This window comes from Cebus imitator, unplaced genomic scaffold (genome assembly GCF_001604975.1).
Source record: "Cebus imitator isolate Cc_AM_T3 unplaced genomic scaffold, Cebus_imitator-1.0 Scaffold45, whole genome shotgun sequence".
Lineage (NCBI taxonomy): Eukaryota > Metazoa > Chordata > Mammalia > Primates > Cebidae > Cebus > Cebus imitator.
In genome coordinates this window covers 3,002,330-3,027,093 of record NW_016107360.1, presented here as the reverse complement: position 1 = coordinate 3,027,093, position 24,764 = coordinate 3,002,330, and the positions used below count along the sequence as shown (strand labels likewise).

At 35.3% G+C, this 24,764-nt stretch overlaps 1 protein-coding gene and 1 long non-coding RNA gene across 2 annotated transcripts in view; one reads left to right on the top strand and one right to left on the bottom strand.

Annotated features, from left to right (window-relative positions):
- The window catches only part of HDAC9 (histone deacetylase 9), a 900,368-nt gene that overhangs the window by 68,488 nt on the left and 807,116 nt on the right, over positions 1-24,764 (bottom strand). The window lies entirely within an intron of this gene.
- Positions 3,165-16,675, top strand: LOC108303081. Its single transcript, XR_001824675.2, has 3 exons — positions 3,165-3,175; positions 14,466-14,470; positions 16,536-16,675. It is a non-coding gene; the product is annotated as an uncharacterized LOC108303081 (long non-coding RNA).

Sequence of the window (24,764 nt, the reverse complement as noted above, 5' to 3'; positions counted from 1 at the left end):
GTTCAGGCAATTCTCCTGCCTCAGCCTCCTGAGTAGCTGGGATTACAGGCACGTGCCACCATGCCCAGCTAATTTTTTGTATTTTTAGTATAGACGGGGTTTTACCATGTTGACCAGGATGGTCTCGATCTCTTGACCTCGTGATCCACCCACCTCGGCCTCCCAAAGTGCTGGGATTACAGGCTTGGGCCACCGCGCCCAGCCCTTGTACTACATTTCTTATGACTGATAAGCCAGTACTGATGCATTCTTATTAACTAAAGTATAGTTAAGGCTTACTCTTCGTGTTTTACATTCTATAGGTTTTGACAAATGCATAATGCCATGTATTCACCATTATACTATCAGACAGAATGGTTTACTTCCCTAAAAGCTTCCTGTGATCTAATCTATTCATCCTTCTTCTCTGCCCTTCAACCCCTGGCAACCAATGATTATTTTATTATTATAGTCTTTTGTTTGAAGAGAAAATAAATTATCAGGATGTGTTTGGTAGTTAGAACTTAATGAAAGCCTATAAAATCATCAGATAATGAGAACCTGAAACTAAATTCAGTTGCTTCTATTTTGAACAACAAAATAATACATTAATGCTAGTAATGCATTCAGATATTCCACTTGGTAAATAGCTGCGTAGATTCTCCATTCTGGTCTAGCAATTGAGGTTCACCATAAACAGGCTGAGTTAATCTCCTCAATATTTTGAAGCATTTGAATATTGATTTTTACCACTTAACTACTGTTTGGATGGAAGTCAAAATAGTCACTTTACATTATCCCATGTTTTTAAATTCTTGACAAAAATTCATTCTAAAAAGGATTTAAAAATTAGTTTAAAACTGTTACCAAGCATTTTAGTGTTTCTCAGTTCCTATGAATCTCCTTACAATGCCAATAAGAGTCCTTTACACAGGTCACCTAGGCATGAGGTTGTCCATGTTAAACTCTATCTTACTACCTGATGATAAAAAGAATGATATACATTCAGAAAAGAGGTAATGCTAAATTTCGATCTCTAATGCTTAGAAATGTTCTTTGTCTAAGTCAAGATTAATAGCACATAGTAATTAGTACCATTCTAGAAAATTTATGTAAAAATCTAATAGGTAAGGATACATTTATGTTAATCTTATTGTTAAATATTCTGGATAGCTTTTTCTGTAACCCAAACCAGGGCTACAGTGATAATTTTAAAAGATATAATAAATCAAGCCAGAAATTTTACTAACAATTTCTAGTAATTGAGAATTCAATTATCTAAAGTCACTATTGAACAAATTAAATCACTGGATTAAAGAAAGAGAGGAGATCCAAATCTGGTTTAAGTTCACTCTTTCCTCTGGGAATGAAAGAAGTACCATAAAATGCCAAATTTAGATGGGATAGTAAACAGTGGAAGGAAAGAGCGGAATGAAGTTAATCTTTGATCTCTATCCAAATTCCTCTTTCTTTTACCTACAGGGTTTATTTCCATTCACATGCTACCCATGTGATCTCTGCAGTCAGAGATTGTGGCAGCTAAACTCTGAGTTATGCATGCACAAAACATTCAAGTAATGTATAAAAATTTCTACAAGGCCCATACCCTTTCTTCAAATCAAAATAAGTAATTCGAGATTTTAAAAAATTGTATTATCCTGAATCTGCTGTGTTTATTGTTACTATACACATTAGAAACATTAAAAATGTCAGCCAAGTGTGGCTGCCAAGGTCAAGGTATTATTTTTCAGGACTATTAAAGGTTTCAGTGGCATTTGTATGTACGTGTGCGTGAGTGCGTGCGTGCATGTGTGTGTGTGTTGGATTAGAGCATATATAACATTTTTACTAGGCATGATTGCAAGTTTCACATAATTGTATTTACTTCTATCTTCATTAAAGACAAAAGCTCATCCTACATTTCATGGTAAACTTAATACAACCTTCACAGTTGAAAAATTATAGCAGAGACCTTCCTCAACGGAAGTTGAGTGTTTTGAATGAGAGGGCTGACGGGCTAAGTGATTAAGTGGCAAACATGTTTCTATACCACTGGTGCCTTGTAGGCTCAAGCAATCACTGAACATAGAGATGGAACGGGATTCTCAACATCCACGTAGGTCATCAGTTTCATAACTGAGTACACAGCTGAGGTAGGAAACTGGATGCCTTGAGGTAGCCACATGCGCAGGCTCAGGTTAGTGATTGGTATTAGGGTGCATTGACTAAAAATCAGCCTTGACAGTCATCCCTATTACCTGCACTGACTACAAAAGAATCTGTAAGAGATACTTTTTAAAAGAGATTTGTTATGTCACACTTTTATTTTAATTAATATTTTAGAATGAGACATTAATAAAACACTACAACTACTACTAAAGAATCCTATATGTCACCTGGTTGTTTTGAAAATTGTGTATCAGCATTAAATTATAAGTATGAGAAGGATTCTACATTGCAACAAATCATTTCTTTTAATGACCAACCAGAGCTGAACTGGTAACTACCAAGACTTTGATATCATTGAGAAAGAGAATTCGAAGGGCCTTTTCAGCTTGAAATCCTCTGTTTGGTTCCATTAATTTTGTAGAAACAAATTTAGTCTTTTTGCTTATCAAAATAGAATTAAATAAGCTATGAATATGGTAATGGTTTCAAATTATCAATTTCAATTTTATTTCCTGATACTTTATAGGAGTTGGTAAGAAATCATATTGTGTCAGTATTTTCTCTAGTTTAGAAGTTGTTTGAAATGAAAAGTTGCTCTATGTAGGCTCAAAGGTTAAACCGTATATACATATTTAATAACCAAGGCATATGATACAAAAGGATTCATCCTTCAAAGTGACATATCTCAAATGCTTCTAACATTTCCAAATAGTTCACAGAGAATAGTGGTAGTGAAAGGAAACAACCTTAACTAGCTTTAATTTTCATTTTAAAAACTGTATTAAAAATTATTGCATTCTCATTGTAAAAAATTTGGAAAATGACAGAAAAATTAAAATAGTATAATAATATATATAAAAAAGCTCTATGTTGTGAAATATTATATAACTGTACTATCTTTAATATAAAAAATCATAATTATAACAATAAATACACAGTTCTATCAACCAGAAATAGCCAATTCTACCTTTCTGTGTTTCATGCTTTTTGTTGTATGTGTTTTCTAAATAAAACAGAATCATTCTGGGTTTTTTTAAACTACATTTAAAATATCCATATAGTGGGTAAATTTTTCACGTTCTTTACAATTTCATTTAAAATGTATCCATGCACCAAGCAACTTTGATTTTAGATATTTAAGTGTGTTTTTAGGTTTTTAGTTTCATATACAAGATGGCAAATAATAGCCCAGTGTATAATCAAAGTGACCAATATATGTTACTATTTATCTTCTTCTAGTGTTATTACGTATTATTAGGGTTGGAAGAAGTCCTGCTCTTTTTATTGCTAACTTCTCTGTTTCACCAGAGCATGGGATAGAACCCAAGTAGTAAAGCATATAAAGGCAAAATGAGAACAATTACAGTCAGAAGTATATAAGCTTTTTTCTTTTAGAACCCATGTTTACTTAGCAATGCCTATTGTGAATAACCTAATGTTTTGATAGAGGCTCAGAGAAATGAGAGATTCTCCCACAAAGTCTGTTTCTATCACAAAATTGCAAATGGATTGGAAGTCTCTACAGAGGCCAAAACTGAGTCAATTCTGTTGTACGTTGAACAGAGAATTCTCTCCAACCTGCAATGTAGTTACCATTGCTATCCTGCCTCCCTGTAGTAAAACAGATCAGACTCTGGAATCAGCAGCCAATTCGCAGAAAAAGTTACCTTGGTCATGATTCATCTGGTTAATAAAGAAATGGTGACACATTGTGATCTATTGCATACATCATTTTACTTCTATTTAAACATCTGTTGACTCTGTTGATAACCAGTCTCCCATTCATGAGAAGTCTTCTCCCCAACTATTATTTTCTTTCTATTGAAGAAAGCCTCCAATCAAAAAAAGAAACAACAAAAATGATTCTGGCAACCTCCATCCTCACTTTGCCATTCAGTAGAGGCACGGGAATTGAGATAAGCAGGAGTGAAAGCTTTTAAAATACTGACACCTATGTCATGATGATTTGTATTATTTTTGTAATTCTCCTATGGCTAAAAAGTCTCAAACTATCAATTTACTCATTCATTAACATATCAATTACATTTGGGCCTGAAATATTTGTGAATACTTTGCCACACATTCAATATAGTCTAAGGAATCAAAGGGACCACACATTGTTGGCCCATTTTCATTTGAAATTGAATCTTGCACATCCATTGGATCTATCTTCTGTAGTTATATCAAGAAAGGATTACTGAAGAATGCACATCCAGGAAAGTCTAATTACAAAAACTGTGGCCATTTTCCTCCCTCTCTAAACCCCTTGGTCATTAAGTTACCATGTTATTCTTTAGGAAAATGCAGTCAGGCTCAAATAGAGAGAGAAATTTGGGTAGCATGTGGCAGTCTCATGTATTGTGAGGCTCTCCAGCAGGACTTCAAAGCAGAATCTGATTGTTGCAGATGGGAAGAATGCTTTCCACAGAATTACCTTTTTAAAACTCATGGTGCTGTAATTCATATGGTAGGCACTTGTGATTTGTTCCTGATGATGTTGGGATCATTTAACTCACAAAACTATTGTCGCTACCATAAAGTCCTTTCATCTGTAGCCAAAAAGGTTTATTTCATGCAAATGAAAAATTTTCATTAAAGTATCACCTTAATAATAGGCAAAGATATATATTTTCTGGTTATGTTTAAAATGTAAATTTATGAACATATTCTGAAGATTCATTTCATGTTAAGATCTTTACTTATTTGATGTCCCAGGACTCTTTCCAAGTTCATTGAATCTGGAAATCAATTTTAGAAGAAATATGGAGATTATTATCATTAAATCTTTCAGTTGGCTTATTCCAAGCAGCCCTATAAATACTGCATATGTTTTAAAGAAAGCATTTTCAGCCACAGTAAAAATCCTTTTCCTCTTCTAGTCAGTGATGCTTGAGGAGGTAAGTTTATATTATCAGCACCTTTTGAAAGCAAATGAATATTTGGTTTGTATGCTAAACAAAGTTTGAAACAATGGAATATTTCAAAGCCATTACTTTTGTAAGACAAAATTTATCCTCAGGAATTCCTGAGACTATAAATGGCAAGAATGATTGACTGAACCTTAAAATATCCATCAATCCATCCATCGATCTATGATCCAACTACAAATCAACTATTATTTGCTAGATACCTACTATGTGCCAAAGTTTTATACATGAATCTGTTGCTTCAATTGGATGTGAGTCATTACAAACTCTATTTGAACCTCAGTTTTATTACCTATAAATATAATTAAATACTACTTATTCGACCTCACAGGTTTGAAATGCATATTTAATGATTAAAGGCCAACTGGAAAATGATATACACAGTTTATCAAACAGAGTATGCTGTATGGCAGGTGCTCAGTATTTGTATCTTTTTTTTAGTGATTAAGTCTCATTTTGTCGCCCAGGCTGGAGGGCAGTGGCACTATCATAATCCCCCTAACCTAAAACTAAGGGGCCCAAACAATCTTCCCACCTCAGCCTACCAACTAGCTAGGATTACATATGTGCACCATCACATCCTACTAATTTTTCAATTTTTTATAAGAACATTGTCTTACTATGCTGCCCAGGCCAAAGCAGAACTCCTGGCCTGAAGCAGTTCTCCTGCCTCAGTCTCTCAGAGTTCTGGGATTACAGGTGTGACTATGCCTGGCCAGTATTTATACTTGTACTGAAAGCTTTTAATTTGATAATTTCAAAACTAGATATTAATTTCAAGTTTATATATTCCAATTCTTTCATTTTAAGAAATGGATGAGGAAACTAAGACCTAAACATTTGAATTATTAAAGGAAAACAACTGACAACAGAGCTGGGGTCAGAACTCAGGTCTCTCAGTGAGTACATTTCCTGCAGTTCCTTGCTGCCAACTCACAGATATTAATACTGCCCAAATTTTCAGACATAATTTCCAGTTCAAAAGGAAGTGCTTTAGAAAGAGTTTCAGGACACCAAACAGCTTTCACACATCGTTGCTTTGGTGTGTTAGGTGTAAACAAACCAGAGTCATATTAATTAAATTTCCCTTAAAATGTGCAAGTATAGGCTGGGTGCGGTGGTTCACGCCTGTAATCCCAGCATTGTGGGAGGCCAAGGTGGGCAGATCACCTGAGGTCAGGAGTTCAAGGCCAGCCTGACCAACATGGAGAAACCCCGTCTCTACCAAAAATACAAAATTTGACAGGTGTGGTGGCACACGCCTGTAATTCCAGCTACTAGGGAGGCTAAGGCAGGGGAATCACTTGAACCCAGGAGGTGGAGGTTGTGGTGAGCTGAGATCACACCACTGCACTCCAGCCTGGGCTAAACTCTGTCTCAAAAAAAAGAAAAATGCAAGTATAAAACCAGTGAGGAAAAAATCCCTAGAAAATTCTTTTAGGCATCATAGAGTCATTTCTTCCCCCTCCTCAACAAAATTGTTTTTAGCCAAACCCCAATGCAACTTGATTTGTCAAGTATTAGTTTTTACTGCTGTTTTCAATAATGCATCAAACAAATGGGATCTACTCTCTCATCAATGCTCACATATAATTGGCTAAGTGGGATGGAATAACAGCAGGCTGGCCTCATGCTAAGCAATAATGATTCCAGAACAGTACTTTGTACTGCTAAAATTTGACCAGTGTTTACTGAGCCTGTACTGTAAAAACAGCTAGGGAAAAACAAGGATAAATAAGATCTTGCTCTGGTTTCCAGGAACTAAAATATAAGGAGTGTGTACATAGATAAATATAATTTAATGAAGAGAAACATAATTGCTATAAAATAAAATGTTATACAATAAACAAAGTTTAATAGATGGAAGATATACATCTGTTAGGAGGAGACTCAGAAGAAAACAGAGACCATACACTTAAGTATTTGCACTGTTAGACATTTGTGAACCTTTACCTCAGTTTCCCATTTCTGACACAGGAATAATAATGCTGGTTAGTTTAAGTGAAATAATATTTGTAAGATTCATTCACCCAGCTGCTGGCACACAGGCAATATCAATAATTATTTTTTTCCTCACCCCAGCTCATGGTTTCCTCACCCCAGCTAATCAACCCTACTCATGGTTTTAATCAATAGTCTATTAGACAAATAGGCAATATCTTCTAGATGGTATCATTCTTTTCATTTGTTTAGTTTCTATTAGTAATTCTAGCTCTGAAATTACTTGACAATGTCAGTATAGGATCATATATGCTACAGTTCCAAAAAGAGCAAAATGGAAAGTGGAAAAATAAATGTGAACACAAACCTATATTTCCAAATAATCCTGCCCTTCAAACTTCATTTCACAAAGATAAAATGCCAAGATTTGATTAACACTTTCAAATCTAGCATATAATTTGGTACAAAGTAGGTGCTCAGTACATGCTTACTGAAAGAATTAGTGAATATGAAACAAACTTAATCTATTTAAGTTTACTTGATTCCATTTTAATTAGATACTATGGTAGACACGATTCTTAGTGATGCTAATGATGCCTGCTCTTGTATCATCCCCTATCTTTTGACCGTAGGTGGAATCTGTGAATATTATAAGCTATCATTCTGTGAATGGCAAAGTGATTTTTCAGTTGATTTTTGACTATGTCAAAAGGGGAATTGGGAGCACTGGTAAGGATGGGAAGGAGAATAACTTAATCCCATGAGCACTTTCTTAGCAAAGTATTCTCCAGCTGATTATAGAAGAAGAAGTTATAGGGAATTAAAACACGAGAAGTACCTGATGAGTCACTGATGATTTGAAAATGGAAGCAACCATGTGAGAAGGAATGTTGGCGACTTCTAGCCAACAAGGAAATGGAGTCCTCAGTTCTACAACTGCAAGGGATGGTGTCTCAGCCAACAACCTGGATGAGCTCAGAGGAGGGTTCTTCTTCAGAGACTCTTGATTAAGGATCCAGCCTGGCCAATAGCTTAATACTAGCCTTGTGAGAACTGAAGCTAAGAACCCAGTTGAGTCTGCACAGATCTGTGACCTACAGAACCATGAGGTAATAAATGGGCTGTATTGTAGGCTGCTAAGATTTCACGCATCTCGGCATATAATACAGGCCTAAGAAAAATCAGTATCATAATTCCAGTTCTGCAAGTAAACTGATGACAGTATTTGGAAGGTTAGAATAATAACAGTAACGACAACATTTAGTGATGTAAAATGTTGATCCTGTGCCAAGTCCTTGGCTTTTTAGAGATGTTTCATTCAGTCCTCACACCAGCCTTATAGGGTAGCTACAGAAAATATCCACCTTTCCACAGAGAAGCAAACAAAGAGTTAGGAAAGTTTAACAACTTTCCTAATGTCATACAACTAGAAAATAGTAGAATCATGTCACACTTACTGATTTGAGAGTCTGAAGTCTCAACCACTGAGCATACTGACTCTTAAAAATAGGTGAAAACAGCCCAAAACAATTTCTTTTTAAATCTACACACTTAAAGCATGTTTACTCTTCATTTAGAATGAGTTGCAGTAACCAATGCATATCACCATGTGTCCAAAGGATTTATTACTCCCAATACTCTACTAAATGCAAGTGCCAGTAAGCTTAGGTTATAAGATGGGCACTTCGATGATTGCTGAACGAATTGTCTGTGTAATCTGGGGAAGGTGGGCTCTTATAAGAAAATAGGTTATGATGAGTTTTCAGTTACGATGAGATACTGAAAATAAAGTCAGTGCTGCTAGCTTATCTGTGACCCTGAATTGAATCTGTGGGTCCCTCTGTGAAAAAGAACAAGAGAACACCACACCCTGGATGAGCCTGAGTTCGTACTGGTGAGGAGACCTTTCTCAAGCAGAGAGATGCACAGACCTGTGAACTCTCCTAAGGAACCGAAGGCTCTTTTTAAGAGATCTCATTGGCCGCAGCAGTTTGGACACTGTAAGGCTTTTCTAACTAATAAATTTTGTGCTTAAGGAATGCTGGGAGGTCTTAGCTGACTAGAAGAGTATATAAGGTATGAAGACCCTGGATCCAAATGGGCAAGCATGCTAGAACAAAACTCCAGGCTCGCTAGCAAAGAGCAACATACAAGCCACCCAGTCACCTGTCATCAAATTCTCACACTTTTCAGGATTAAATTCAAATCTTTCAAAAGATAGTCTCGGTCTCTCTCTCTCTCTCTCTCTCATCCCGTCTTCCTTCACATCCCCACATATACTATTCTCTTGACTTAAGTGCAGCTACGTACAGTTTGATAAGTACTGAGTACTGCAATCAAACAGTGGCCCACAATTCTGAGCTTCCACTAATAGAATGTCCTGCTCACATCCAGCTAACTCTTACTCATACCTTAAATTCAGTATAAGCATATCCTGAACACCCTGTGCAATGTAGATGTATTCCTATGTGCTGCCTTCACACGCGTTTTTGTCCTCTGTAGTTCTTAATCTGTCATTCCACACTCCTAGGCTATAAGGGACCACATCTTACCAGACTTTGTATATCTAGTGCCTAGGACAGTATTGGCATTTCTAGTAAATGTTAATGAAATTACTGATGAATAAATAGTCGAGATGGCTGAGGCAGGCTTTATTGTCCCGGCTCAATGTGTGATAATAGCTAAAGGTTATATGCAGCTTACTGCAAGGTATGCTATATAGTGAACACTTTACAACTTATTTAATGCACAAAAAGTTAAGGAAGAGGTATTACCATTATTCTCATTTTAGAGATGAGAAATCAAACACAGAGAAGTTTATCCAAGATAAAACAGCAGAAGCAGGGTTTTAAATTTCTAACTTTGGAGTCCATGCTCTTAACCATAATACCCAACTTTTAAAAAATTCAGGGCCCATAGTGATACTAGGGAACAATTTTTTGAGGAAAAATTAAGAAAAAAAAGAAAAACATGAAAAACTTTATGCTTTTATGATATAACTGCTATAAAATATCTATTTTTCTTTTTAAAGAATGTTTTTAAAAAGACAAATAAGTGGAAAATTATGATCAAAGATGAGGGTGAGGAGTGAGAGATATCCGGGGAAGAAGTTCAAGTCCAAATAAATATAATACAACAAATGAATAAGTCTCAAGTCTTTCTGGCCACAAACTCTTTCTTACCTAGGTCTATGAGAAAAAAAGACTTATTTAACTAAAAAAAATTAACTTATACAAAACTTCATTGACTTAGTTTTACACAGGGTAAAACCAAAACACCGTGTCTTCAGGAGGAGTCAAAAAATAATTGTGGCAGATCCATTTATTTAAGAGATACCTGTTGAGAAGCTACTATGTGACCAAGGAACTGTGCTGGCAATGAAGACATAGTTATGAGCCAAGAAAAGGTGTTCATTACCCTTTTCCTAGTGAGAGCTAATATAACCAGTCACCCATGCGAAGTGTTTGAAATGCATTATCTCATTTATTCATCACACAACTGCCCAAGTAATAAGAAAATTAACTTGCCCAAGCAACAAAGGTCAATCAGTGACAAAGTTGGGATAAGAGGTTGGGTCAGTTGACCTTGGTACCTGTCATCCAAACCACAATTCTGTGGCTAAATCTAAGTAATATTGAAGTGCAAATTTAATGTATTAGTACTACAATCACAGTGCCAATCACTGAAAAACAATCCTCAAATGTTAATGATTGTAACCCATTCTTCTTCCTCAAGCTATAACTTACATTATTTAAAACTGATTCTCAGAAATAGAAATATCCACTTCAATTTTTTTTGCTATTTTGCAGTTTGAAAAGGAAATATGTCACTCCCTCAAAAAACTAATTCCTTTTCAAATTAACCTTTGTATCTAAGCTTGCATTTTAACTTGAGCATAGCATTAATTCATGGCGGTACTCACCAAATTCAACTCAGGTTATGACGGCCACAGCAACACTTATAATTAACCATTGCCAAAAATGATTTACCATACTCATCCTCATGGTTACTTCATACCTAATTGCCTTTTATAAATTGATATTTTCAGGTAGCATAGTACCCGACACACAGTAAGTTATCTGGTCTTTAAAACAAAAACATTACTATTGAATATCAATGTGTCTACTCCTCATAAACAGATGATAATATCATGTTTAAAGTGCTAGCTAAATTATACAGGTTTGTTAAACGCTAGAAAAACAAATTATTGCCTTCTAAGGAAAACAGAGACATGTCTCATTGCCAAAAACATTCCTTGGAATTGCATATGCAAAATGACCTGGGTTTTTAATTCCAAGAGCAAAATACCTGATTTTAAAAGATAAGTATCTACCTTCTGGGCAAAACTGTTGACTTCTTATTTTTCCTGCCATAAGTTGAGGTTCAGGAACCCTCAAATTATAGGTTTCAAGCAATCATTTAATTTAGATTAAATTAGACAGCAACTGTATGTTAAATAAACATGAAATGGCTCTAAATGTATTTGTTAAAGATTAAGAATTCCATGACACATAAGCTTCTATTACATATTTGTTATTGATGATTTTTTAAATAAATCACCATTTAACTGAAATTCTTAAAGATTATTTGCAAAAGAAAACATAAAATTTAGCAAACTTCATAAGAATCTAATAAGCCCAACAGCATAGTTAGGGTAGTTTTTTCCTCCTCTTTTTTTAAAGCAGGCAATTCTCCAACACCAGAGCAGAATATCTGCAGTACAAACTTGGCCAAGATCCTACACCATCTTTACAAATACCATGATTCAACCTGTCAATATGGATAAAACAAAGGTTTCTTTTCAAATATTTATCACAGTGGTTTTGTTTTGTTTTAGTCTATTTCCACCTGCTATTTAAAAAAATTATTCAAAGAAAATAAAGACTGTCTCAAATTTCCATGAAATATTTCCATATAACTATCATTCTTTGGGGAAGAACATTAAATATGCCATAGCATATTGCATCATGATTTTTATCTTGCATGATTTTCCTACTTTCAAAAGTTGGAGGTGTGGGACATGAAAAGGGAGTCTTCCCTTGATTATGCCAGAGGTCTTGCATCTTAAGTCATAGTTTATTTGTGAATGAGGCCCAATATCCAACTTATATAAAATGCTATAAAACCTTCATAATGGTAAAGATAAAGTATTTTGGGGAGGGCGGTGACATTTTAGGTCAAACACTTCAAGACACTTCGGGGATCTAAAAGAAGATGACAAGATTGTGGAACTGAATGATGAGAAAGTGAGGTAAGCAGAGGACAGATTCACAATAGGGAGATAAAAGATAACGAGGAGTTGCTAGGACTTTAGGGAATAGCTGGGTACGTACCACAATAAATAAAAAGCACAATGCTGGCCATTCTAGAATCATTGAATTGGGAGGTCATGGATGTCTTTCAACAAGGGTCTGTAATGAGATTAGGCAACTACTTTTCAAACCAAGGAAGCTCACAGATGCATTAGGCTGGGAGTCTAGCTGGAATACACTAGAGAGATGCAGCTGTCGGGTCTATAGCTGGAATAGACTACCCATAGACTGTGAGTTCAGATTTTTCAAACATAGTTAAAATTTCAGAATCTGGATATTAATGGACAGATCTGTAAGACTAAAAATGTAAAACTTTATTAAAGTGGGACCATCAGCATTTCACTTATCCCAATCACAAGTGTTATAGCTTCAGAAAACATAGCGACTGGGTGTTCAAAATTACCTAATTAATAATGGGGGACAAAAGAAATTCAAAGTGACTATTAAGGGAATAAAGCTTTTATCCTCATCACTATGTGTCAAAAGAGTTGTGTAACTCATCATAATAATTTCCAACTTCAGACAAATTCACTGAAGAGACATTTCTTATCTTAGGAGATACCCAGGTGTTCTCTTCCAGCTGCTTAAAGAGGTCTAGGCATTTGTTGATTTTTATTACCATAAAAATATTAACTGCTTAGGAAAATTATCTAGCCTACTTTGTGAAGAATCAGCAACAGAGCCAGGGTGGCACCAATGATTCTGAATTTGCATAATATGAAACAATAATTACAAATGATATTAACAATTAAATCTAGCTCTGGTTCTATAACCTACTGAATAATTGAACTTGCCAATTTCCATCTCTGGGCTTTGTTTCTCTAAGAGTCAAATATATGTGTTAGATTAAATCATATTTCTTAAAGTGGGGTTAACCTCTAGTTAGTCAGAATCACCTGGGTGTTTGTTAAAATGCAGATTCATGAGCCTCCTCCCAGACCAAGTTTGAATCTAAATCTCTGCATTTAAAGTAAGTTCCTTTATTGAGGTTTGAGTTTCTCACTGAGGTCTTTCTACCTGCAATGAGGTTTGAAGGTCATCTGACTACAAAATCTTGAAGGCTTCCTTCTAGCTGTGTAATTTCAGTTGATCCTTTGACAACTTTTATAACTTTGTAGTAGGCAACAACTTAAGCCTAACTACCAAAACAGAAACAAAAAACAGGTCCAGTTTTGATTTATCAACAAGATAAATAATAGAATACATTTTTACTCCAGGTCTGGACTTCCATGAAATTGTGTGGGAGGTAGCATTTCATCCTGGTCTTTTACTTCTCCCCTGCATCCCAACTTCCCTTTCTAGTTCTCTTTTCTTATTCCGTCTAATCCTGTGAAATCTTCTTTGAAACAATGAATTTATGTCAGTGGGTTATTTTTATCAGGTAGCTTTAGATCTGGGAGACAAACATCTCAACATTAAATGCAAATACTTGTAAAACTCATAGAAAACTATCAACACTGTAAGACTTACATAACTGCTTGTTAATTCTAGAAAGATACAACAATTTTTCTTCTCTAGGAAGATTTCTCAAATGGAATTGTGTCCTGGCTCTCACAAAATATATTCCTAAAGGAAACTATGTACTCACATTTAACACAAAACTGCTTACCACCATATTGGTTACCTTTATGATGACTTATAAAGAGTTAAACGTCAACATGAAGAAAACCTTCCAAAAATAGTAAATAGTTTAGGTATCACGATAAGGGGCGACTCCTTGGAAATGATAATTTGCAAAATGACACACACATAAGTGCCCTTCTGACTTTTTGTTTCTGATAATCATCAATTTTCCTTGAAGTACACTGGCTATTCTTTATAATTAGGCCTTTACATTAGTTGTGGCGTATTATTGATTAACTCAAGTATTTATTGAAAAAAAAGTTTTCTATGTTGTACTTACCTCTTTATTACCAACAACTTAAAAGGGCAGAGGTTTTCTGCACATGGCTAGCCAGTTTTCCCAACACTATTTGTTAAACAGGGAATCCTTTCCCTATTGCTTTTGTCTGGTCTGTCAAAGATCTGATGGTTGTAGATGTGTAGTGTTGCTTCTGAGGCCTCTGTTCTGTTCCATTGGTCTATGTCTCTGCTTTGGTACCAGTACCATGCTGTTTTGATTACTGTAGCCTTATAGTATAAGTCAGGCAGTATGATGTCTGCTGCTTTGTTCTTTTTGCTTACCATTGTCTTGGCTATGCTGGCTCTCTTTTGGTTCCATATGAAGTTTAAAGTGGATTTCTCCAGATTGGTAGCTTGATGGGGATACCATTGAATCTATAAATTACTTTGGGCAGTATGGCCATTTTCACAATATCGATTCTTCCTAATGATGAGCATGGAAGGTTTCTCCATCTGTTTGTGTCCTCTCTTATTTCCTTGAGCAGTGGTTTGTAGTTCTCCTTAAAGAAGTCCTTTACATCCTTTGTTAGTTGTATTCCTAGATATTTTATTCTCTTTGTAGCAATTGTGAATGGGAGTTCACTCATGATTTGGCTGTTAGTCTGTTATTGCTGTATAGGAATGCTTGTGATTTCTGCACATTGATGTTGTATCCTGAGACTTTGCTCAAGTTGCTTATCAGCTTAAGGAGATTCTGGGCTGAGACAATGGGGTCTTCTAAATATACAATCTTGTCATCTGCAAATAGAGACAATTTGACTTCCTCCTTTCCTAATTGAATACCTTTACTTATTTTTCTTGCCTGACTGTTCTGGCTAGAACTTCCAAAACTATATTGAATAGGAGTGGTGAGAGAGTGCCTGTCTAGTACCTGATTTCAAAGGGAATGCTTCCAGTTTTTGCCCATTCAGTATGATATTGACTGTGTGTTTGTCATAAATAGCTTTTATTATTTTGTGATACATTCTGTACCTAGTTTACTGAGAGTTTTTAGCATGAATGGCTGTTGAATTTTGTCAAAGGTCTTCTCTGTATCGACTGAGATAATCATGTGGTTTTTGTCTTTGGTTCATTTTATGTGATGGATTATGTTTATAGACTTTCATATATTGAACCAGCCTTGCATCCCTGGATGAAACCTACTTGATCAAGATGAATTAGCTTTTTGAAGTGCTGTTGCATTTGGTTTGCCAGTATTTTATTGAAGATTTTTACGTCGATGTTCATTATGAATATCGGTCTGAAGTTTTCCTTTTTAGTTGAATCTCTGCCAGGTTTTGATATCAGGATGATGTTGGTCTCTCAAAATGAGTTGGGGAGGATTCCCTCTTTTTGTTTTCTTTGGAATAGTTTCAGAAGAAATGGTACCAGCTCCTATTTGTACATCTGGTAGAATTGAGCTGTAAACCCATCTGGCCCTGGACTGTATTTGGTTAGCAGGCTATTAATTCCTGCCTCAACTTCAGCCCTTGTTATTGGTCTATTTAGGGTTTCAACTTCTTCCTGGTTTAGTCTTGGGAGAGTGCAAGTGTCCAGGAATTTATCCATTTCTTCCAGACTTACTGGTTTGTGAAAGCAGAAACTGGACCCCTTCCTGACACCTTACACTAAAATTAAATCCAGATGGATTAAAGATTTAAATGTAAGACCTAACACCATAAAAACCCTGGAATAAAACCTAGGCAAAATCATTCAGGACATAGGCATAGGCAAGGACTTTATGACTAAAACACCAAAAGCAATGGCAGCAAAAGCGAAAATAGACAAATGGGATCTAATTAAACTTCAGAGCTTCTGTACAGACAAAGAAACAATCATTAGAGCAAACCAGCAACCAACAGAATGAGAAAAAATTTTTGCAATCTACCCATCTGACAAAGGGTTAATATCCAGAATATACAAAGAACTAAAACAGATTTACAAGAAAAAACAAACAACCCAATTCAATAGTGGGCGAAGGATATGAACAGACATTTCTCAAAAGAAGACATATGAGGCCAACAAACATATGAAAAAGATGCTCATCATGACTGGTCATTAGATAAATGCAAATCAAAACCACACTGAGATATCATCTCACACCAGTTAGAATGGTGATCATTAAAAAATCTGGAGACAACAGATGCTGGAGAAGATGGGGAGAAATAGGAACATTTTTGCATTGTTGGTGGGAGTGTAAATTAGTTCAACCATTGTGGAAGACAGTGTGGCAATTCCTCAAGGATCTTGAAATAGAAATTCCATTTGACCCAGCAATCTCATTACTGGGTATATAACCAAAGGATTATAAGTTGTTCTACTAAAGAGACACATGCACTCGTATGTTCACTGAGGTACTGTGTACAATAGCAAAGACCTGGAACCAATCCGAATGCCCATCAACGATAGACTGGACAAAGAAACTGTGGCAATATACACCATGGAATACTACTCAGACATAAAAAACAATGAATCTGTGTCCTTTGTAGGGACATAGATGAATATGGAAACCATCATTCTCAGCAAACCGACACAAGAACAGAAAATCAAACACTGCATGTTCTTACTCATTGATGGGTGTTGAAAGATGAGAACATGTGGACACAGGGAGGCAAGTATCACATACTGGGGTCAGTTGGGTGGGGGGGGGCTAGGAGAGGGACAGCCAGGGGTAGGGAGGGTGGGGAGGGATAACATAGGGAGAAATGCCAAATACAGATGATGGGGGAATAGAGGCAGCAAACCACCTTGCCATGTATGTACTTATGCAACAACCCTGCATGATCTGCACTTGTACCCCAGAACATAAAGTACAATGAAAAAAAAGGGGGGTAGAGGTTTGATTTGCATAGAGGATCTGAAACATGTAATATTACTAAACAAAAGCAACTTGGGCTATATTGAACAAACCAGAGAACCAAATATGAGAGGCCGTGATTCTTAACAGAAAACAATTGTTCAGGCCCCTAAGATTAAAACCAAGTTTTTAAAAAGGAGAACTCTCATTAATTCTACTGTCATCATTTAACTACTACGAAAAACAGGTTCTTTGGAACAAGGAAAAGCAGGTTCACTGTTTTCTGTTGAAAACAATAGAGGTAGCACCATTTGTAGGGCTATACAGTCAAACTGTATGTGAATGCATTATGCAAGAGTATGTATACTAACCTTTTAGTGGAGGAGAGACAGACAATAAACGTGAAAAGGTAGTAAGACTGTGTGATTTTGGTGGCTTAACTTAGGGGCAACTTTTAATGATCACCTTCAAAAAGTCCAAAATGCTTAAGTCTATTCCTAAGTAGGAAAAGCCACAAATATTATATATTAAGTGTACTATATAAAATATTTCTTTAATAATATTCTATTATTAATAGTTTTATCTCCCTTGCTTTATGAAACACTCCTCTCACCTGGCCAAGTGCCATCACATTCTTGGATTTCCCCCTTTCTTCTCCTTTTCCCCATGTCAAGCTGTCAAATTCTCTGCCTCCTTCCACCTGAGAAACGTAGGTACTCCAGAAAGACTATGGCCTCAGCACTCCATTCTCCCTTTGCAAACATGGTCCCTCAGTGAATGTTTTCACTGTCACAGTTATATCCATTATCACCGAACCAAAGACTGAAATCTCCTACTCTTCCTACTCTCCTTTTCTAGCCCTTGTCTCCAATCAGAAATTGCCAGAAAGGCATTTCTTTGCACATCCACTTGATTTAAATTGCATGTGTTTATATATAATCCATTATCCATCATCCTCAGTTTTTCCTCCTGATGTCCCTACTTTGGCCAATCGGTAATCCAAGATTGTGAAACCTTAATGTCTATCAATGCTAATGACACTCTATCTCAAACTACTCAATGACAAATGAGCTTAAACTCCTCAGTTTGGTGATCAGGGCCCCAATACACCATTATTGTCAAAATGACTGCACAAAATAGGCTTTCCTTCTGGAGCATGTATTAATGAGAGCGTAGACTTTGGAGCCTGAATTTCATCCCTCTCACTGTCATCAGTGTCATCTCAGACATATTTTTGTGAATCTCTATTTCTTCTTCAGCAAATTGGGGATAATAATAGCCAAGGTTAAGTTGAATACATGAAAAAAATGCATTTATTTACTTTGCCAAATGCAAGGACACATTAAAAGCAGCAAATGGTTGCTGGAGAACAAATGTGATCTCTTCACTCATGTCCTTTCCATCTGCTTTTCCTCCTTCTCTCATCTATGTCTAACTCATCACACAAGAGCAACTCTGCTGCCCCCACCACAACATTCAGATAAGTGTCTCTGATCACTGCACCTTTTGCTTGCAGAATTTGCACAATGAGATACTGTCTTTTTTTTCATATAAACATGTCTTCTCTATTTTCAATTTATTTGTGAGATTTTGAAAGAGCAGTTCAATATCCTAATTCTTGGCACATCAGCTAATAAATAACCACAGTAGCATTTACAGAAAAAAACAGTATCAGTTTTTCTCAAATTCATGTCCAGAGGTCCAGAGGGATGCTTCAATTGTGCAGTGCCCATGCTTGATCCTGAGTTCTTCCTCATGACTGACTGCAAACACCATGACAGCGTCTGAGCAGAGATATCAGTGTTTGGACCTTCTCTGTGCTCTTTCCTAAGAAACATAAGAAGATTTCCTATTTGCCAGCTTTGAAAGCATTTCAGCTCACGTTTACTATTTTCTCTCTACCACAAATATTCACAGAACTTCTAAGAGCATATGCAAACTGAAGTTTATCATCTCTGTTTGAGCACAATATACTCTCAGAATGTATTTTAACATCAATAAAACGTGGACTCTTCCCCAGAAATACTTAAGAGAGCCTCTTAGGTTCTGGAAATAAACATTCTAGGATGCTCTGCAGGCCAGATGTGCAGTCTGTTGAGATTGCATTGTGGGAGAGAAAAGAAAGAACCCAAGCCCATTAAACTTACGATCTTCGATCTTCGCAGAGTGGCTTTACTTTTCTCTTTTCTTTGCGAAGACATGGTCAGCAAGTCCTTTACTTCTATTTATCTACACCTTTTGGTTGTTTGTGAACGTTGATTAAATGAGAAAAGCAGAGGTGTTTCAGAGTAATGGCTGTTAGGCAGGTAGAATGCTGTACCTAAATCCAAAGTGTTTATGTGCCTGTTCCTCTCTGAAGCTCAATAGCTTCTACCTGAAGTTTCAATAGTTTCTCTATAAAGCCCAATAGCTTCTCTCTATCTCATTATCCACATAATATAATTAGTCAAAATTTTACACTACTTTACTAACTGTATTATTTTGAGCAAAACACTTTGCCACCCTGAGACACAGTGCCCTCACTTTCTCATTTGTAAAACTAAGAAATTATTGCAGATGATATCAAAGTACCTTTGCATTTATGATTCTACATTAGTCAACAATTCATCTCTACCCCCACATAACAGAGCTCTGTGGGTCAAACTCTAATTACTCTCTTCAATACTCCAAGAAATGGCTGCCAAATTTCTGGCTAGTGACTGACATTTCATATTCACGCTAGTGCACTTTCAAACACAAACCATCCCTGAGCCTTTCTTTGTTCTTTGGAGATGTCTGCTTCCGTCATCCCAAGAAAATGCAAGAACAGTCAAATGCAGGTGTTTGGGCATGGCCTAACGACTAAGGTTCTTTGTCTTTTTCCTTTTTTTTTTTTCCAGTGCGGCATGGGGGAGGGTATGTTTTAATGTACAGAAAAAGTCACAAAGGCTGATGTGAAGCCTTAACATCTACTCTAGTTTCCTGAAATTCCCTCTGAAGTCTACAGGAACTCTGTACTCTGAGGGTTCAGTCCCATAATTGGTAAATGAGAAAATATCCAAAGGAAAACAATTTTAAAGTTAACAAAGAAAAAACTGTAAATAGAGAAGAAGTCATTTTGTTGTTGTTGTTATTGGAGAAAAATATAGGAATTAAAACAGCATATTTATTTCGTTTTAATTTCTGGGCTGTCAGACATCAGCTCTGAAGCCCTGATTCAGAACACATGCAGGGTCCCTTTGAAGTTCTGACTGCTTTTTTTTTTAACAATGGCAAAAAGATATAAAAAAAATTAAACAGCAACAAAATCATGAAACAGAACTTCTGGACTCCTGACTTACAAATTGTCATTATTTCATTTGTTCAAGGCTTCATTTTCAAAGCTTCATTGTGGTGCATATTTTTGTAATTTTTTTCCTTTAAGCTCAACCTTAGCTATTCTTTTCCTCTCCAAAGTGAGGCATTCTACTTTTATTTTATTCAACTAAAAAAAAAAATAGTTTGTTGTGGTTTTCTGAAAACAAGAAAGGAATAAGAAAATCCAGAGCAATACAGTAAATGGAATCTTTGTGAATAAAAGCCATAGCAATATAGGGCTTAGCTCTTAAAGTAACCAGTTCTCTTGGCATAAAGACAAAAATGTATCTTAAATTATCAGGCAATCTAAAGAAAATGTCTACTAGGTTTTCATGCTCTACTTAGAAAAGATCTTTCCACAAGATCTTTTAGTATCCTTAATAAAAACTGGGCATTTCAAATATGGCCTGACAGATGCCAGATTTAAAAACACGTATTTCCCCCACACACAGACTCATGCACAAATGCATAAAAATTGATTTACTGTTGTCAATCAGTGGTCATATATCTTTATTTGAACAAGATACACAAGAATTCTGTAATCCAACAATCCCTTTTAAATCTAAATACCCACAAACAAGCTACAAGTTTCTTAGTCCCAAAATCATGTTTCTCATTCTATTTTTTCCTATAATCTCTTCTTGGTTTTATTATGTAAAGTATTCTAATATTTATACTTTTTCCAAATACAGTTCTATAGTGCAACTTTTATTTCAGAGTTTCTTTTCTGCTATGTCCTTAATAGTCAACATTTCAAAAATTATGTTTCTCATCCAATATATTGACCTCCAATACACTCGCAGTCACGATTAGTCATCCTTTACATCAAGTTCCAACTCAGTACATCAAAGTTAAGTGGGGAATTGAAATAACTATTCCCATCAATGGTTTACTAAAGCCAGCTCATACTGGCTTGGGAGAACTAATAGCTAAATTTTCAGAAATTTTGTAAGCCTGATTTAAACACAGCCATTATAAATGTTAAATTATATAAACTTACCACTTAAAAATTATATTAGAAATGAAGCCATTACATACCACACATTCATTATTTCTGAAATATTTTACTGTATTTACTATTGTTTATGTTCCTTGGGTTACTTATGTCTATTGTATGGATGGAACTGAAAAACTTGATTATGGATTGCTGTTGCATGTCCTGTCTCAACTGTGTTAGTGACTTCCACATTGGAAGCCTGAAATGAATGAATAGCCAGGTGGACGTTTTAGTCTATCTGGGCTGCTATAACAAAATACCAAAAACTGGGTAGCTTACAAACAACACAGATATATTTCTCACATTTCTGGAGGATGGGAAGTTCAAGATCAAGCAGAGAAAATCAGGATAGCAGATTCAGTATCTGTTGAAGGAAGGCCCACTTTCTGGTGCAAACGGCACACTGTCACCATGTCCTTACATGATAGGAGGGGCAAGACAGCTCTCTATGGCTTCTTTATTGAGGGCACTAATACCATTTATTTAGGGCTCTGTCACCCTCATGACCTAATTAGCTCTCAAAAACCCCACCTCCTAACATTATAACATTGGTGATAAGGTTTCAATCTTGAGAGGACACAAACATTCAGACCATAGTAGTATCGCTATTATTCTTGGTTTTGGTTTTTTGGGTTTTTTTTTTTAAGAGCTACTTTTTAAACATTTACCTGCAAATTACTAATTGTCTTCTGTACCTGAATTATTCAAACAGCTAATTTACAATTTATGTGTATTTATATTTAAACTTGGATATTTCATCCTTAACTTCATACTGTTATTTAATCAATTCACTACTGGTCAATATATCGATTACCTTTTAAAATTCCCATCTTTTAGTAAAGGTTTTCACTTCTCTTCTGTCTAAAATATAACTGCATTTTCACATCTACTGAACCACCTCTCAAAGCTTTAATGAAAACTTACATATGCTGTGATGTCAATATTAATTAGCAGGTTGGTATAAGATTCCTCTTATTTTCCGGCATAGGGTCAGGCACATGAGGTCCAAATGAAACCGAAAGAAAATTATGCATATTATTTGTTTAAAGGTGGGTGGAACCAATTCTATATTGCTAGGTCATTACCTTAGAATTTTGGACTATAACTGTCTAGAAGGGAGGTACCAAGTATGTCAAGTAGACTGATTCCTTAAGTATTAAATAATCATCAGATGGATTGCCAAACATCCTCCCATTCTATTTTGACAACAGTGTCCATCTATAAACGAAAAACATTTCTGCATCATGTAGTTTAAATTCTATTATGTTGACATGACTGATTGTTTTGAATGCAAACAGATTTTAGACACGGCAAATTAAGTTCTTTTTATCCAGAAAGGATGTGGAAGAGATTTGGATAAGAACTAGAGAAAGTTTGACCGTGGAAATTAGCCACGTGTTGAAAAGATTGCATTATTTATATATACTTATATAGCCTTTGGTCTAATACTAAAAAATGCTAGATTCCACTCTGACACAAAAGAGAAATAGAAAGTTTTTAAGCAGAGAAAATATCCATTTGTGTGTGCTACAACTAAATTGCAGTGTTTTCACTGGTTTTTAGTTTTCTAATAGTTAAGATTAGTATTATTTGTAGTGCAGTGAGTTACTAAACACGTTAATTAAGCTCTAGCAGAACATAATTTTCAAGGTACATGAGCATGTTCTTGGTAAAATTATAATACCTATAGCTCAAAACTTCCATAGGTTTAACAAAAATCTGTCTTATCCCAACTTCTAAATAATAGAGGATTATTCTAATTTTTTGTTATTAGAGTAATTCTTGCAATTTATATAATTTACAATTGTATCAATTTTGTTTTTTAAAATTAAAATCGGACCAATATTTCTTAATTTCCATACTATTGAGATTTCAGAGCAGATAATGCTTTGATATGGAGAACCATCCAGTGTACTACAGAATGTTCACCAATATCCTTGGGCACTACCACTAGATTCTGGTGGGACCTTCAAGTTGTGGCAACCACAGTATCTCTAGGTATTGCCAAATAATATCTAGGAAAGCAAAATCATCTCTATTCGAGAACGACTAAATTAGGGCAATTTTCGGAGAAAATGTTAATTCAATGCAAAACATATTTTCAAATGTTTCTTACAGATAAAGAAGAAAAATTTAATATTAGTAACTCATACCCACTTACTGGATACTTACATAGTTTTCTACAGTTTTAAAATATTATCTCATTTTAGTCTCATAAAAACTTAGGGGTATAGGTTTTTATGTTCATTTTCACAGCTGAGAAAAGTGACCATATGAGAGGAAATAACTTCCTAATGATCAATCATCTATAGTACTGGTCATTATATACTGATAAGAAGATCAACTGAGCAAGAATATTTAATAATTGTAAATGCCTAACACTGGAGCACCCAGATATATAAAGCAAATATTATTATATGTAATGAGATAGATCCCAATATAAAAATAATTAGGGAATTAAATACCCCACTCTCAGCACTGAACAGATTATCTAGATAGAAAATCCACACAGAAATATTAGATTGAAACTACACTATACCTAGAAAACATCTAAAGGCTATTCTATCTGATAGCTGCAGAATACACATTCTTCTCATCAGTGCATGGAACATTCTCTGGAATAGTTCACATAATAGGCTACAAAACAAGCCTCAACAGATTTTTAAAAATTGAAATCATATCAGATATCTTTTCAGACTACAATGGAATAAAATTAGAAATCAATAAGAAGAGGAATTTTGGAAACTGTACAAATACATGGATATTAAACAACATGCTCCTGAAGGCCAATGGGTCAAGGAAGAATTTAAGAAAGAAATTCAAAAAATTCTTGGAGAAATGAAAATAGAAAATCAGTACCCCAAAACCCATGGGATACAGCAAAAACAGTAGTAAGAGGGCAGTTCATAGCAATGAACTATAGATTTTGAATAAACAACCTAACAATGGACTGCAATAAAACTAGAACAGCAAAAACAAACCAAACCCCAAATTAGTAAAATGGAAGAAATAATGTTTCGGAGAAGAAATAAATGAAATAGATACCAAAAAATACAAAGGATGAATAAAATCAAAAGTTTTTAAAATAAAAGATAAACAGAATTAACAAACAATTAGCCAGATCAAGAACAAAAGAGATGAGATCCAAATAAACAAAATCAGAAATGAGGAAGACATTACAACTGACACCAACTATATATCGAAGACATTACAGCTGACACCAACTATACGTCTGTTCAACAACAGAACATTACAACTGACACCAACTATACTACTATAGAACAACGAGACATTACAACTGACACCAACTATACAACTATGCAACAACTATACGACAGACACAAGTACAAAGCAACAAATTAGAAAACACAGAGGAAACAGATACATTTCTGGATACATACATCCTACCATGATTAAACCAGACC